This window comes from Pongo pygmaeus, chromosome 3, assembly GCF_028885625.2.
Source record: "Pongo pygmaeus isolate AG05252 chromosome 3, NHGRI_mPonPyg2-v2.0_pri, whole genome shotgun sequence".
NCBI classification, from domain to species: Eukaryota; Metazoa; Chordata; class Mammalia; order Primates; family Hominidae; genus Pongo; species Pongo pygmaeus.
Window position 1 is genome coordinate 117,775,377 of NC_072376.2, and position 15,222 is coordinate 117,790,598.

A 15,222-nucleotide genomic window follows, 5' to 3' on the forward strand; every position below is an offset into this window, starting at 1 on the left:
GATGGGTAAAAAGAGACCTTCAACTCCTATAATCAAAGGGTAGTTCTATGCTGAAAGTCAGGTCAAATATTTAAACCTTGTGAAGACACTGAATGTGCAGCCTTGAAAAATCTTCAAAGCTGAAGACACAGCCATAATAGGGGAGTAGTAAAATCCTAAAACCTGATATGGGGATATTTGTAGATTCATTTAAAAAGACTGAACCCTAAATTCTCCTGGATCCTCCAGACTGGCATAAGCAGCCACTGCCCCTGCCAGAGAGGAGTCCTTCTTACCTGAAGATATTGTCCAGATCTCACCTGAAGCAGATGCCTAGCAAGGTGATGTTTCTTCCTCAATATCCACTATTGCCTTTCCTTCTAGTTTCCAAACCAATAATTAAAGTCACATATCAGGGTACACTAAGTGGGGAAATACAATCCCTCTTCCAGAAAGAAATAGCTTATTCACATTTTGTATTACTGGCTTATATGTTCTGGCAGAAATTGCTAAAATATGTGTGGGAGTGGATTTTGAGGGTTAAGTTGGGCAGACAGTATATAAATCTGAATAAGGGAGAGGTTGTTGACATTGGAGTGTTCTTTCATGACTCAGGATTTAATGCCTTGGCAAGAACACCTGGACCCACTCCTAATACAGAACTGGGATCCCTCTTTGAAACTTAGTCACATTTATGGCCCATAGTAATAATGGTGGAGATGGTGGAACTGTGTTGGCAGAGTATTGGAGAAAGATTTAGAAGTGGGAGAAAAACTCACTCTGACTGTGTTCTTCGGAAGAGCCCAGAAGATACGCCTTTACTAACAAAATAAAGAATAAACTTTATGCGAGAGTAGCCAGTTATATCTTTGAAAGTTTCAATGGTAGCTCTTCTCTGTAGGACAGGGTAGATAAAAGGAAATGATGTCATGGCGGAACTCATTTCCTCTCTATCAATGGCAATGTAGAATTCCAAAACATCAGACACTAGGTTGCAACACTTAACAGTCATAGGCAAGGTGGAAATAATAACCATAATAGGCAGCAAATCTAGAATGACAATCAGGAGTCAATCAAGACTGAGGCAGGTGGGCAGCTGACTACAGACAAAAATCAATGGCTGGTGAACAGAAGGCTGATCTCAGCTGCTACAGTGGAAAATCACAATTATTCATCAAGCTTCAAGCTTTAAGATCTGATCCAATTCTCAAAAAAAGAGTCATTAGAGAGGATAATGTTCACTGCAAGGAAAGATCCCTAAAGGTCCCCTTAAGGAAAGTATATTGTATATACTGCTACCACAAATATATTCAGTAAACATGCTCCAAATTCATTATCTGAGGAAACTGACCACTTACCAGACTAAGTTACGCACTGGGGAAAGAGAAGGACTCTGACCTTTCAAGTACTATTAGATATATTCCTAAGCCGACAAAAATACAAGGAAACATGCTATGTCATCATACCCCACTACCTCAATTAGAGTGGGGCTTTTGAAGGTCAGATGAATCCTCTCCAAAAACTATCTCACAATGAGTTTGTATACCCATTCTGTTGTTATTTCCCCTATGCCTGAGTGTACAATTGGGATGAATATGATTAGCAGCTAACACTCACTCACTCACATGGTTCCCTGAGCTGTCCAATAAGAGCAATTATTATATGAAAGGCCAAGGATAAGGCTTTGAAGTTACCCTTACCCACTTAAGATAGTAAATCGGAATACCATGCTCAATGAAAATCCAAGCTTAATGCTACAATCAAGATGTGAAGGCACAGGTATTGTGGTCATCATCATATCATTGCCTGGTTGACATCATTACAGATAATAGCTGATTACCATGAAAATACCAAATGAGACCCACAATTGCACGTCTGTATCAGATGTGGTATGTTGACTAGAACTGATCAACATCACTTGTTGATCAGGCAGTGGCAGTTGGTATGCAGCTATTAATCTGATTAATATGTTCTTTTCAATCCTCATCAATAATAAAGATAAAGAAATTCACATTTATGTGGAAAGGACAGCAATGCACATTCACTGCCTTGTCCCTGGGCTATGTTATTTATCCTGTTCTCTGTCAAAATGTAGCACAAAGAAAACTAGATCATCTTGACATTCTAGAGAAAATTATGCTGGTCTACTATATTGATGAAATTATAATGAACAAGAAATGGTAAGTAGCTCTGTTACCATTGTCAAATCATATATTCCAATGAGTCAGAGATAAAAGCTACAAAGATTTAGGGGCTGCCATATACTTTGAAGATTTTTAGGAAGCCAATGGCCTGGCACATATTTGAACATGTTCTCATGTACTCCAAGAAAAAAGACAAGCTATTGCACCTTGCAACTTTGCAACTAAGAAAAAGACACATTTAGTCGTGCAACAGATGCTTTCAGTGTTTTGCACAGAACATCTTATCATTTTCCATTTCTTTGCTTATAGGTCTGACTTCTAATTGCCAGCACTGCAATTTTTTGCTTGAAAGCTCCCTGTCTGACTATCAGACTATGGAGAAGGCCAGAAATACCCAATAATTAATTCCTCCCAAGATTAATCCTCAATTAGTAACTAATAACAGTTGGTGGATACTTCCTAAGTACTGCGTTTCACAAAGTCTACAAGAGTTCCTAAGAAGGATTAAGCTCTAGTTGCCCTCAGTGAAAACTTGCTTGAAAATTTTATCTTTATGAGATGCAACTCACATAGTGCTCAGAGAGGAATTTATAGTTGTAAACACCTATACCTAAAAAAGAAGAAAGAATTCAAATCAATAATCTGAACCTCTTCCATATGAAACTAAAATTTAAAAAGAGCAAATTAAACCCAAAACCAGAAAAGGGAAGGAAATAATGATAATTAGAACATAAATAAATAAAATGGAGAAGAAAAACAACACAATCAACAAAACCAAAGCTTGGTTCTTTGAAAAGATCAATAAAATTGAAAAATCTTTAGCTAAAAAAAGAGAATTACTAAAATAGGGAATGAAAGAGGAAACATAACTACTGACCATACAGAAATAAAAAGTAATCTAAGGAAATACAGTGAACAAATGTATACCAACAAATTAGATAACTTAAATAAAATCTACAACTTCTTAGAAGGACACAAGGCCGGGTATATGCGTGGTGGCTCATGCCTGTAATCTCAGTATTTAGGGAGGCAAAGTTAGATGGATCAGTTGAGCTCAGGAATTCAAGTCCAGCCTAGGCAACATGGCTGTCTGTCTCTACACAAAATACAAAAATTAGCCAGGCATGGTGGTGCATGACTGTCGTCCCAATTACTCAGGAGGCTGAGGTGGGAGGATCACCTGAGCCTGGGAGGTCAAGGCTTCAGTAAGCCAAGATCACACCACATACTCCAGCCTAGGGGACAGAATGAGACCTTGTCTTAAAAAAAAAACAAAACAAAAAAAACACAAATGACTGAAATTGCATCAAGAAATAGATTGAACAGACTTATAATAAGTACAAAAAAATTGATTAGAAATGTGGAAACTTCCCTCCATGAACAACCCGGGTGCAACATGAGCAATGTTGCAAAACCTCATCTCTAAAAATAAAAAATAAATAAATAAATTAAAAAAATCAGCCAGGTGTGGTGGCATGTGCTTGTAGTCCCAGCTGCTTGGGAGGCTGAGGTGGGAGGATTACCTGAGCCAAGAAAGGTAAAGGCTATGTGATCAGGGCACTGCACTCCATTCTGGGTGACAGAGTGATACTCTGTCTCAAAAAAAAGAAAAGCCTAGATTCAGATGGCTTCACCGGTGAATTCTACCAAATATTTAAGGAAAAATTAACACAAATCCTTTACCAATCTTCTAGTAATATAAAAGAAAGGAGCATTTTCCATCTCATTCTATGAGGCCAATTTTACCTTAATAGCAAAACTAGACAAAGACAATAAAAACTATAAATAAAGACATAAAAATTCTCTATAAAATACTAGCAAACCAATACTAGAAGCATTAAAAGAGATTATAGACCATGAACAAATAAGATTTATTCCAGGAATACAAGGTTGTTTTGATATCCAAAAAATCAATTAATGTAATATCCAATATTAATAGAACAAAAAAAAACATATCATCTCAATAGATACAGAAAATGCATTTGACAAAAATCTAATACTCTTTCATGATGAAAAAGAAATATTCAATAAACTAGGAATAGAAGGGAACTTCCTCAATCTGATAGAGAATAGCTACGAAAAACTTCATCTAACATTATACTTCATGGTAAGACACTAAACTTTTTCCCCTTAACATCAGGAACAAGACAAGGATGCCGACTTTTGCCTCTTCTACTCAACATTGTACTGGAGGTTCCAGCCAAGGCAATTAGGCCAGAAAAAAAATGTACACAAATTGGAAAAAAAGAAGTAAAACTACCTCTATTTGGGGGTAATATGATTTTGCATATAGAAAATCATAAGGAAATTTAAAACTAGCAGAAATAATAAAGTTGAAGATTATATGATATAAGGTCAGTGTACAAAATCAATTGTAACTGTGTACACTTGCAATAAATATGAAAATGAAATGAAGAAAACAATTCCACTTACAATAGCATTAAAAAGAGTAAAATACTTAGAACTAAATCTAACAGAAGTGCAAAAAATGTATACTGAAAACTAGAAAATACTGTTGAAATAAATTGAAGAAGAATAAATAAATATCAAGACATCTCACATTCATAGATCAGAAGACTTAATATTGTTAAAAAGGAAGTATTTCCCAAATGTATCTGTATACTCAGCAAAATATCTATTAAAATCCCAGACAACTCCTCTGCAAAAATTGGATATGATTCAAAAATGTATATGAAAATGGAAGAGATCCAGAATAGACAAAATAATCTGAAAACAAAAGAACAAAATTGGAGAACTCATACTTCCCAATTTCAAATATAATCATAAAGCTAAAGTAATCAAGACAGTGTGTTCCTGATGTAAGACTAGAAATATAAATAAACAAAATGAAATAGACATTCCTGAAATAAACTCTCACGTATAAACTCAATTGATTTTCATCAAAAGTGTGAAGAAACAGTAATGCGGAAAGAACAATCTTTTCAACAAATGGTGCTGGGATAACTGAATAACCAAAAAGAATCAAAAAATTGAATTTGGACTCAGACTTTTTACCATATATAAAAGTTAAGTCAAAATGAATTATAGACCTAAATATGATAGTCAAAACTATAAAACTCTTAGAAGAAAATTTATTTGAGAAGATCCTCATGACCTTGACTTAGCCAATGATTTATTTGACCCAAACCACAAATGACAAAAAATAATAATAAATTGGACTTTATTAAACTAGCAAACTTTTGCTCTTCGAGTGCTACTATCACACAAATAAAAAGACAGCTCTGATGGTTAATTTTATAGGACATTTTCTAGATCATCGTACTCTGTTGTTTGGTCAAACATCAATCTGGATGCTGTTGTGAAGGTATTTTTTAGATATGATTGATATTTAAAGCAGTAGACCTTGAGGAAAGCAGATTTATCCTTCATAAAGTGGGTGGGCTTTATCCAATCAACAGAAGTCCTTAAGAGAAAAGGGTCCTGCGAAAATGAAGAAATTTTCTTTCTAGACTACGTTCCTATTCAAGACTGCAACATCAACTCCTGACAGAATTTTCAACCTGTCAGCCTGCCCTACAGAGTTCAGACTTACCAGCCCACACAATCATATGAATCATTTTATAAAACAATCTCTCCCTCGGCCGGGAGCAGTGGCTCACACCTGTCATTCCAGCACTTTGTGAGGCAGAGGCAGGTGGATCATGAGGTCAGGAGATCAAGACCATCCTGGCCAACATGGTGAAACCCCATTTCTACTAAAAATAAAAATAAAAAATTAGCTGGGTGTGGTGGTGCGTGCCTGCAGTCCCAGCTACTCAGGAGGCTAAGGCAGGAGAATCGCTTGAACCCGGGAGTTGGAGGTTGCAGTGAGCCAAGATCTCCACTGCACTCCAGCCTGGCGACAGAGCAAGACTGTGCCTCAAAAAAAAAAAAAAAAAAACTCCCTCTCTGTTTCAGCCTCTCTCTCCAGATATGTATGTATGTATACGTAATGCTAGAATATACTGCAAGTTTGATTCCAGACTACAGCAATAGAGCAAATATCACACATAAAGCAAATCACATGAATATTATGACAGACATATTCCTCAGTATATATAAAAGTTATGTTTACATTCTACTTTGGTCTATTAATGAACAGTAACATTATATATGAAACATGTACATACTTTAATTTTAAAATAGTGCTTAAAAGTGCTAACAATCATCTGAGCCCTCAGGAAGTCATAATCTTTGCTGGGGAAGGGTCTTGCCTCCATGCTGATTACTGCTGACTGATCAGGGTAGTGGTTGCTAAGCGTTGGGGAGGTGGTGGCAATTTCCTAAAATAAGACAACAGTGAAGTTTGCTGCATTAATTGACTCCTCATTTCACAAAAGATTGCTCTGTTGCATGTGATGCTGTTTCATAGCATTTCCATTGCCCTGCAATAGAAGCTTTTTCAAAATTGGAGTCAACTCTCTCAAGTCCTGCTGCTGCTTTATCAACTAAGTTTATGTAAAATTCTAAGTCCTTTGTTGTCATTTCAACAGTTTACAGCATCTCCACCAGAAGTATATTCCATGTCAAGCAACGACTTTCTTTGCTCATCTATAAACAACAGTTCTTCATTCATTCAAGCTTTACCATGAGTTTACAGCAATTCATCCACTGAAGTGGAATCTTCAGAATCCACTAATTCTAGTTCTCTTGTGGCTTCAACCACATCTGCAGTTACATTCTCCACTGAAGTCTTCAACTCCTAAAAGTCATCCTTGAGAGTTGGCATCAACTTCTTCCAAACTCTTGTTACTGTTGCTATTTTGACCTCCTCCTGTAAACAACAAATATTCTTAATGACATCTAGAATGGTGAGCCCTTTCCAGAAGATTTTCAATTTATATTGTCCAGATTCATCAGAGGAATCACTACCTATGGTAGCTATAGGCTAACAAAATGTGTTTCTTAAATAAGACTTGAAAGTGAAAATTACTCCTTGATCCAGGGGTTGCAGAATGAATGTTTTGTTAACAGGCATGAAAACATTATTCTCCCTGCACATCTCTCTCGAAGATCTTGGGTGACCATGTGCATTGTCAATGAGCTGTAATATTTTGAAATAAACCTCTTGAGTAGTGGGTTTCAACAGTGGGCTAAAAATATTCAGTAAACTGCCAGGCATGTTGGCTCATGCCCAAAGTGCCTGTAATTCCAGCAGTTCGGGAAGCCAAAGCGGGTGGATCACCTGAGGTCAGGAATTCAAGACCAGCCTGATCAACATGGTGAAACCCTGTCTCTACTAAAAATACAAAAATTAGCTGGTCATGGTGGCACATCCTGTAATCCTAGCTACTTGGGAGGCTGAGGCAGGAGAATTGCTTGAACCTGGGAGGTTGAGGTTGCAGTGAGCAAGATCACACCATTGAATTCCAGCCTGGGCAACGAGAATGAAACTCCTTCTAAAAGGAAAAAAAAAAAAGTCAGTAAACCATGCAGTAAACAGATAGGCTGTCATCCAGGCTTTATTGTTCCATTTATAGAGCACAGGCAGAGTAGATATAGCATAATTCTAAAAGGCCCTAGGATTTCCAGAATGGTAAATGAGCTTTGGCTTCAACTTGAAGTCACCGGTTGCATGAGCCCCTAACTAAAGAGACAGCCTGTCCTTTGAAGCTTTGAAACCATGCATTCGTTGACTTCTCCTTCCTGGCTATGAGAGTTCTAGATGGTGTCTTCTTCCAATATAAGGCTGTTTCATATACACTGAAAATCTGTTGTTTAGTGGGTCAACTTCATCTATTATCTTAGCTAGATGTTCTGGATAACTTGTTGCAACTTCTACATTAGCACTTGCTGCTTCACCTTATACTTTTATTTTATGAAGATGGCTTCTTTCCTTTAACCTCATGAACCAACCTCTGCTAGCTTCCAACTTTTCTTTCTTTTTAAAGAAAATAAACTTCAGATGTACTAAATAATAAATTCCAAATGTAATCATTATATGTAGAAAACAAAACCACAGAATAGAAGGAATTGCCGTTTAACATTTATATAAACCTAGGATAGGGACAGCATGATGCCAGGGAAAGGAATTGTGATGAAAGAAATTGATTGTTTTTACCACAAAATGCAAACTTCTATAAAAAGCACCACAAGTAAATCCAAAAATAAATTGAAAAACACTTGTATCATATAACCAAAGGCAAAAATCTTCATATATAAAAAGATACTGTAAATTAATAAGAACATTCCAAACTACCTCAAAAAGTGAAAATGGCTAAAGATAAGCAAGTTTTTTTGTGTGTTTTTTTGCTTGTTTGTTTTGAGACAGAGTCTTGCTCTGTCACCCAGGCTGGAGTGCAGTGGTGCGATCTCAGCTCACTGCAACCTCCGCATCCCAGGTTCAAGAGATTCTCCTGCCTCAGCCTCCCAGATAAGCAAGTTTTAAAAGAAATACAGATTAAATAGACATTATAGCATTAATCATAACAGTGAGAAGCTAGAAACATGAAATAATCAATAATAGGCAACCAACTGAAATAAATGATACACATACCTATACCTTATAATATTAAGTAGCAGTTCAAAATGATAGTAGAAAAAAATGTGTTTACCAAATGTACAAGGAAAAACAAACCCATTAGAAAGTGGGCAAAGGACATGAACAGACACTTCTCAAAAGAAGACATTCATGTGGGCAACCACATATAAAAGAAAGCTCAACATCACTGATCATTAGAGAAATGCAAATCAAAACTGCAATGAGATACCATCTCAGGCCAGTCAGAATGGTGATTATTGAAAAGTCAAGAAACAACAGATGCTGGTGAGGTTGCAGAGAAATAGGAACACTTTTACACTGTTGGTGGGAGTGTAAATTAGTTCAACCATTGTGAAAGACAGTGTGGCAATTCCTCAAAGACCTAGAGGCAGAAATACCATTTGACCCAGCAATCCCATTACCAGGTACGCACCCAAAGGAATATAAATAATTCTATCATAAAGATACATGTGCATGTATGTTCATTGCAACACTATTCACTATAGAAAAAACATAGAATCAACCCAAATGCCCATCAATTATAGACTGGATAAAGAAAATGTGGTACATATACACCATGGAATACTATGCACTCATAAAAAGGAACAGATCATGTATTTTGCAGGGACGTGGATGGAACTGGAAACTGTTATCCTCAGCAAACTAACACAAGAACAGAAAACCAAACACTGCATGTTCTCACTTATAAGTGGGAGCTGAATGATGAGAATACATGGACACATTAGGGGAACAACACACACTGGGGCCTGTCATGGGGGTAGAGAGGGAGGGAGAGCACCAGGAATAACAGCTAATGGATGCTGGGCTTAATTCCTGGGCGATGGTTTGATCTGTGCAGCAAACCACCATCGCACACGTTTACCCATGTCACAAACTTGCACATCCTGAAAATGTACCCCAAAACTTAAAAGTGGAAGGAGAAAAAGATTAGAGTTTGTTCAATGTGTAAAACAAATTAAAAAATAATATATATCTTAAAAAAATGTGTTTACTGCTAGGGAATGTGCATTCCCAACAATAGCATGGATGTTTTCATTTTTTATAAAAAATTATATATATTGACAGAAAGGAATATGAAAATAATATTGTCTATTTGAAATTGTATTTAAAATTTTCTGTTGACTGTATTTGCTTTTTCTGCAATGAATTGCTTTCATAGTAAAAAAAAGTCTTTTAAAAATTAGTCCCAGCAATAAAACCATAGGCAGATAAAAAATCCAGCAATCCCTGAGGTAAGGTGGCATTTTAAAAATTGAAAATATTTATTTGGACAGAAAAGCAAAACTTTACCATAATTATGAATATTGTAATTATAAAGTAAATGAACACTTCAATTATGTAACAGTTGTGATTTATTATTAAGGTTTTAGGTCTATAATACATTTAAAATTTAATGAACTTTGGAAAGACAATATCATAAAATTGTCTTAAAACACTACGTTGTCATTATTAACATTGCAGATAACAATAAAGATGGCAAAATTCTTTACTCTTACCACATCATCATATAATTATCACATTTGTTATCAAATTTTAGTTTGGAAGTCAGTCGACTTATCAATATCAAATTCTACTTTGTTGCACAATGTCCAGTTTGGCAATTTTCAACTATGTTGTGAAACTCAAGAAAAATAAAGTTGGGTCTAAGCAGTTGACAGAGTTCTGCTCGAAAACCTATTCTTACAGAAGAACTTGTCAAAACATTTTTATCTTTAAAACTTTTTGAATGCAACTATTAATGTTTCACTTTTGCTCTACTCAACTTTGCCTGAAAAAGTTGATTAAAATTATTAAGGAAATAAAGTGTAGAAGGATTATAGAAAATATTTTCAATAAAAAGAATAATCATTAACACTGGTAATTGCCACTAGGAAGGAGTATACATACTGATAAAAATTATAGAAACCTGTTGGTGGTTCCCATAACTACCACTGATGTTAAGTCCTACAACATCAAAAATGAAGAAATAGTTCCATGAGCTGTCAATAATTGTCTGAAGGCAACGTGTTATTCATCAGCACCAGAATCCCTCTGATGTTCTTCCACATGTTCACAATTTTTTTACCATTGGTCATCTATCAGATTCTGCAACTGTTCTGGGAATATCCAACTAACAAAAGCCAAAGCTGGGCATTGACACTAACGGTAGCTTACGGATGTTTCCCCTGCAAATCTCACATTTTCTGATAATAAAATTTTGCACAAAAGGTAGAATTCAAAAGGCCAATTATACTTTTATCTAAAATCTTATAATTACAGTAGTTTCATGAAAAAAGTTGTCCAGTAGTATAAATTGCTTCTGCATCAGTTCCACAAACAAGACAAGGACCAAAAACATCCAAACGGTTCACAGACAGGGTTGAGAAGTAAGCTTGTGATTTCAATCTGGTCTTTTGTAGGATCAGTGCTGAGCCGAGAACTTTGAGAGACTGGTGAACATTAACTTGGTTACTAATGCTATGGGACAAAAAAGTACTAGCTCTTCCTCCTTGGTGAAAGAGTGATGGTACATCTGTGGAAACATCCCAGTGCCAGAAGAATTCATCTTCAGAACAATAAATGGAGGATCTGGGTTGGATGGGTGAAAGTGAACTTCATACATTTTAGCTTTATAAGCCTTCAGCAGAGATACAGGCATAGTACCTTGTCTAACATTCCAAATACTCAACATTCCATCCTGGCCACCAGTAGCTACAACATGCTGTTTGATGAGATTTCTATCAACACAATGGACTGGCACTCAGTCACCAGTCATGACAATATCTGAGAAGGCTCATTTCCTTGTTGTGTGAAATCCCACATTTTTAACTGTCCAATCGAATTTACAGTAAGAATCTCTCAGGAGTTCGAAGAAAGATTACAGCATGGAGTATACTACTATCTGCATTGCCTACAATTCTTACAGCTTCCTTGTGATAAGCTTTGAAGAGATTTATTCAACCATCATCTCCGACATTAATTATTTCTGGGCTGTTGCACACAACACCTGTACATGGTGCACTGCTACACGAAGGACTTTCTGGGCCTATGTGGTAGTGAGCTGTAGTTCACAGCTGGTTGACTGAAAGAGTCTGGTTATTTGGATGATGAAGGAAAACTGATACACATCCTGTTGATGAAGCAGCTACAACTCTTTCCTGGTCAGACAACTGTCAATCCATTATATCACTGTGGTGTCTAATATCACACAATAATTGATTGTCTCCTTCAAACCCTCTATCAGAGTCCAAGTTTCCAAAATCTCCCATAGACCGCAGTGAAACATAATTTTCCCCATTGTCCTATAATTTTCCCCATTGCATGTAGTGAACATCTCTGCAGTCTTCAAGTGCCCCAGAGGACTGACTGGTCACCAGCAGGTTTTGCAGATTCTCTGAGACACAAACAGCATACAGCAGGTACAGCAAGAAGCAAGCACTGCTTCCAACTTCCCTTCTGCAGCTTCCTCACCTCTCTCAGTCTTTGTAGAATTGAAGAGCATTAGGGTCTTGCTCCGGATTAGGCTTTGGCTTAAGGGAATGTTGTGGCTGGCTTGATCTTCTATCCAGACCAACTAGAACTTTCTCCACATCAGCATTAAGGCTGTCTCCTTTTTTTATTATTTTTCACGTGTTCACTGAAGCAGCACTTTTAATTTCCTTCAAGAACTTTTCCTTTGCATTCACAACTTGGCTAACTCTTTGGCACAGTGGCCTAGCTTTCAGTCTATCGTGGTTTTTGACCTTCCTCTCTCACCAAATTTAATTATTTCTAGCTTTTAATTTAAAAACAGATGCGTGCAACTCTTCCTTTCACGTGAACACTTAGAGGCCATTGTAGGGCTATTTCAATATTATTGTGTTTCAGGGAATAGGGAGGCCTGTGGAGAGTGAGGGAGATGGGGGAATGGGTGGTTAGTGGAGCAATCAGAACATACACCAACTTTATTGATTAAGTTTGCCGTCTTTTGTGGGTATAGTTCATATAGCCCCCCAAAAATTACAATGGTATCATCAAAGATCACTTACCACAGATTACTATAACAGATATAATAATAATAATAAAGTTTTAAATATTGTGAGAATTACCAAAATGTGACACAGAGACACAAAGGGAGCATATTGCTGTTTGAAAAATGGCATTAATAGAATTGCTTGCTGCAGGGTTGCCACACACCTTCAGCTTGTGAAAAATGAAAGCTCTGTTCAGTATAATAAAGCAAAGCACAATAAATTGAAGTATGCCTGTGTGTGTGTGTGTGTGTGTGTGTGTGTGTGTGTCCTGTTGGTTTTCTTTCTCTGGAAGACACTAATATAACAACCTAAATAATAGAAGAAAATATTTGTAAATTATTAATAAGTGACTTTTATCTAGAATATATTTTTAAAGTCTTACAACTCAGTGATAAAAAGACATCCTAATTTTTTAAATTTTTTTATTACACTTTAAGTTCTAGGGTACACATGCACAACGTGCAGGTTTGTTACATAGGTATACATGTGCCATGTTGGTTTGCTGCACCCATCAACTCATCATTTACAATAAGTATTTCTCCTAATGCTATCCCTCTCCCAGCCTCCCACCTCCTGACAGGCCCCGGTGTGCAATGTTCCCCGCCCTGTGTCCAAGTGTTCTCATTGTTCAATTCCCACCTGAGTGAGAACATGTGGTGTTTGGTTTTCTGTCCTTGTGATAGTTTGCTCAGAATGATTGTCTAGCTTCATTCATGTCCCTACAAAAGACAAGAACTCATCCTTTTTTAAGGCTGCATAGTATTCTATGGTGTATCTGTGCCACATTTTCTTGATCCAGTCTATCATTGATGGACATTTGGGTTGGTTGCAAGCCTTTGCTATTGTGAATAGTGCCGCAATAAACATATGTGTGCATGAAGACGTACTAATTCTTTAAATGAGCAAAGGGTTAAATATACACTTCTCCACAGAATATATATGAACCACCAATAAGGACATGAAAAGTACATTATTAGTAGTAATTAGGAAAATGCAAAGCAAAACCACAATATAACACTTCACATTAACTAGGATGACTAAATTCAAGAAGACAGCAATAACAAATATTGGCGAGAATGTGGAGAAATTGTAACACTCATATACGTTGATGTGAATGTAAAATGATGTGACCATTTTGGCAAATAGTTTGGCAGTTGACTGTTTACTGTTAAATATGGAGTTATTATATGATCCAGCCATTCCACTCCTTGGTATGCACCCGTGAGAAGTGAAGACATGTCCACATAAAAATTGGTACATAAATGTTTATAGCAGCATTATTTGTATTAGCCAAAAACTGGAAACAACCAAAATGTCCATCAACTAATGAATCGATAACTAATACATGGTATCCATACAATAGAACATTGTTTGAAAATTAAAAAGTGAAAGCAGTTACTGTCTGCTGCTAATGTTTCCACTACAGATACAAGAAAAAATTCTCTTCACACTTTCTGTCTGATTGTAGCAGCCTGAGATTGAATAGAGGAATACAGGGGGGAAAACACAGAAAGAGAATTTTCACGACTCAGGAATAATCTTGTAAACACTAAAGAGCCTGTTTTACTACAAAGAAAAACCTAAAATTTGGTTTACATGAGAAGTGTTCAGAAATATCTCTTCCTATCCTAACCTAGCTGGTTACATTTGTAAGAGCTTAAAGGCTAAAGCTAATTAAAAGCAAGCCAATAATAAAAAGAAAAGGAAGAACATAAAAAGGAATGAAATTCCAATACATCTTACAACTTGAATAAAACTTGAAAGCATTATGTGAAGTGAAAGAAGTCAGTAACAAAAAAACAAATATTGCATGATTCCATTCATATGAGATGTCCATAATAGACAAATCTATAGAAACAGAGAGTTGATTAGTGGTTACTAACAACTGGATTAGGCAGTGAAGAGAGAAGTGTAAGGAAGGGTGAATGACTGGTAATAGGTATCAAGTTTCTTTTTGGGGTGATGAAAATGTTCTAAAGTTATGTTATAGTGAACTCATTCCATCTTACTTGCCATCTATCTTCATAAATAGCCCTGCTTGTGTTTTTGCCAGTTTCCTCTCTCCCCAGCTTCTACTTTGATCTTTCTATTCCTCTTGTTTCTTCCAGTCTTGCATCATAATCCAAGCTCCAAGCACAAAAACAAATTATCTGTTCCCAACCTCTTTGAATCAGAAGCATTAGCAATTATATGAACCATCATTTGCCTTGGGTCCACCAAGCCAGCCCCAATTCCTGTGACCAAATCTGCGGATACAGTTATTTGGAGTTTGGAATTTATACCTTCACAACTCTATGGTTAGGTTCTGTGAATTGCAGAGAGTCTAATCAACTCATGATGTAGCTAAAAATATACCATCCAAGAATTGAGTTACAAGTCCCTGTTATCTTTCAGTCTGACTTACTGGAGACTCCGAAGGAGGGAAACCAGAGGAACAGCAGCTTTTGCAGTAGTCCAGGAAGATGGTGCTCATGACAACAGCCATCTATACATAGTTGTCCAGAAAGCATGTTGCCAGTGTGAGCCAAAATTTCTTTCCTAAATACCCAAAATGGCACATCTATCCTTCATTTGCCCTGGTAGAAGAGCTTACATAACCAGAGAA

At 36.5% G+C, this 15,222-nt stretch overlaps 1 pseudogene; it reads right to left on the reverse strand.

Moving 5' to 3' along the window:
* Window positions 1-10,889: 10,889 nt before the first annotated feature.
* Window positions 10,890-11,402, reverse strand: LOC129035132 (nucleoporin Nup43-like; annotated as a pseudogene).
* Between the last annotated feature and the right edge of the window lie 3,820 nt (window positions 11,403-15,222).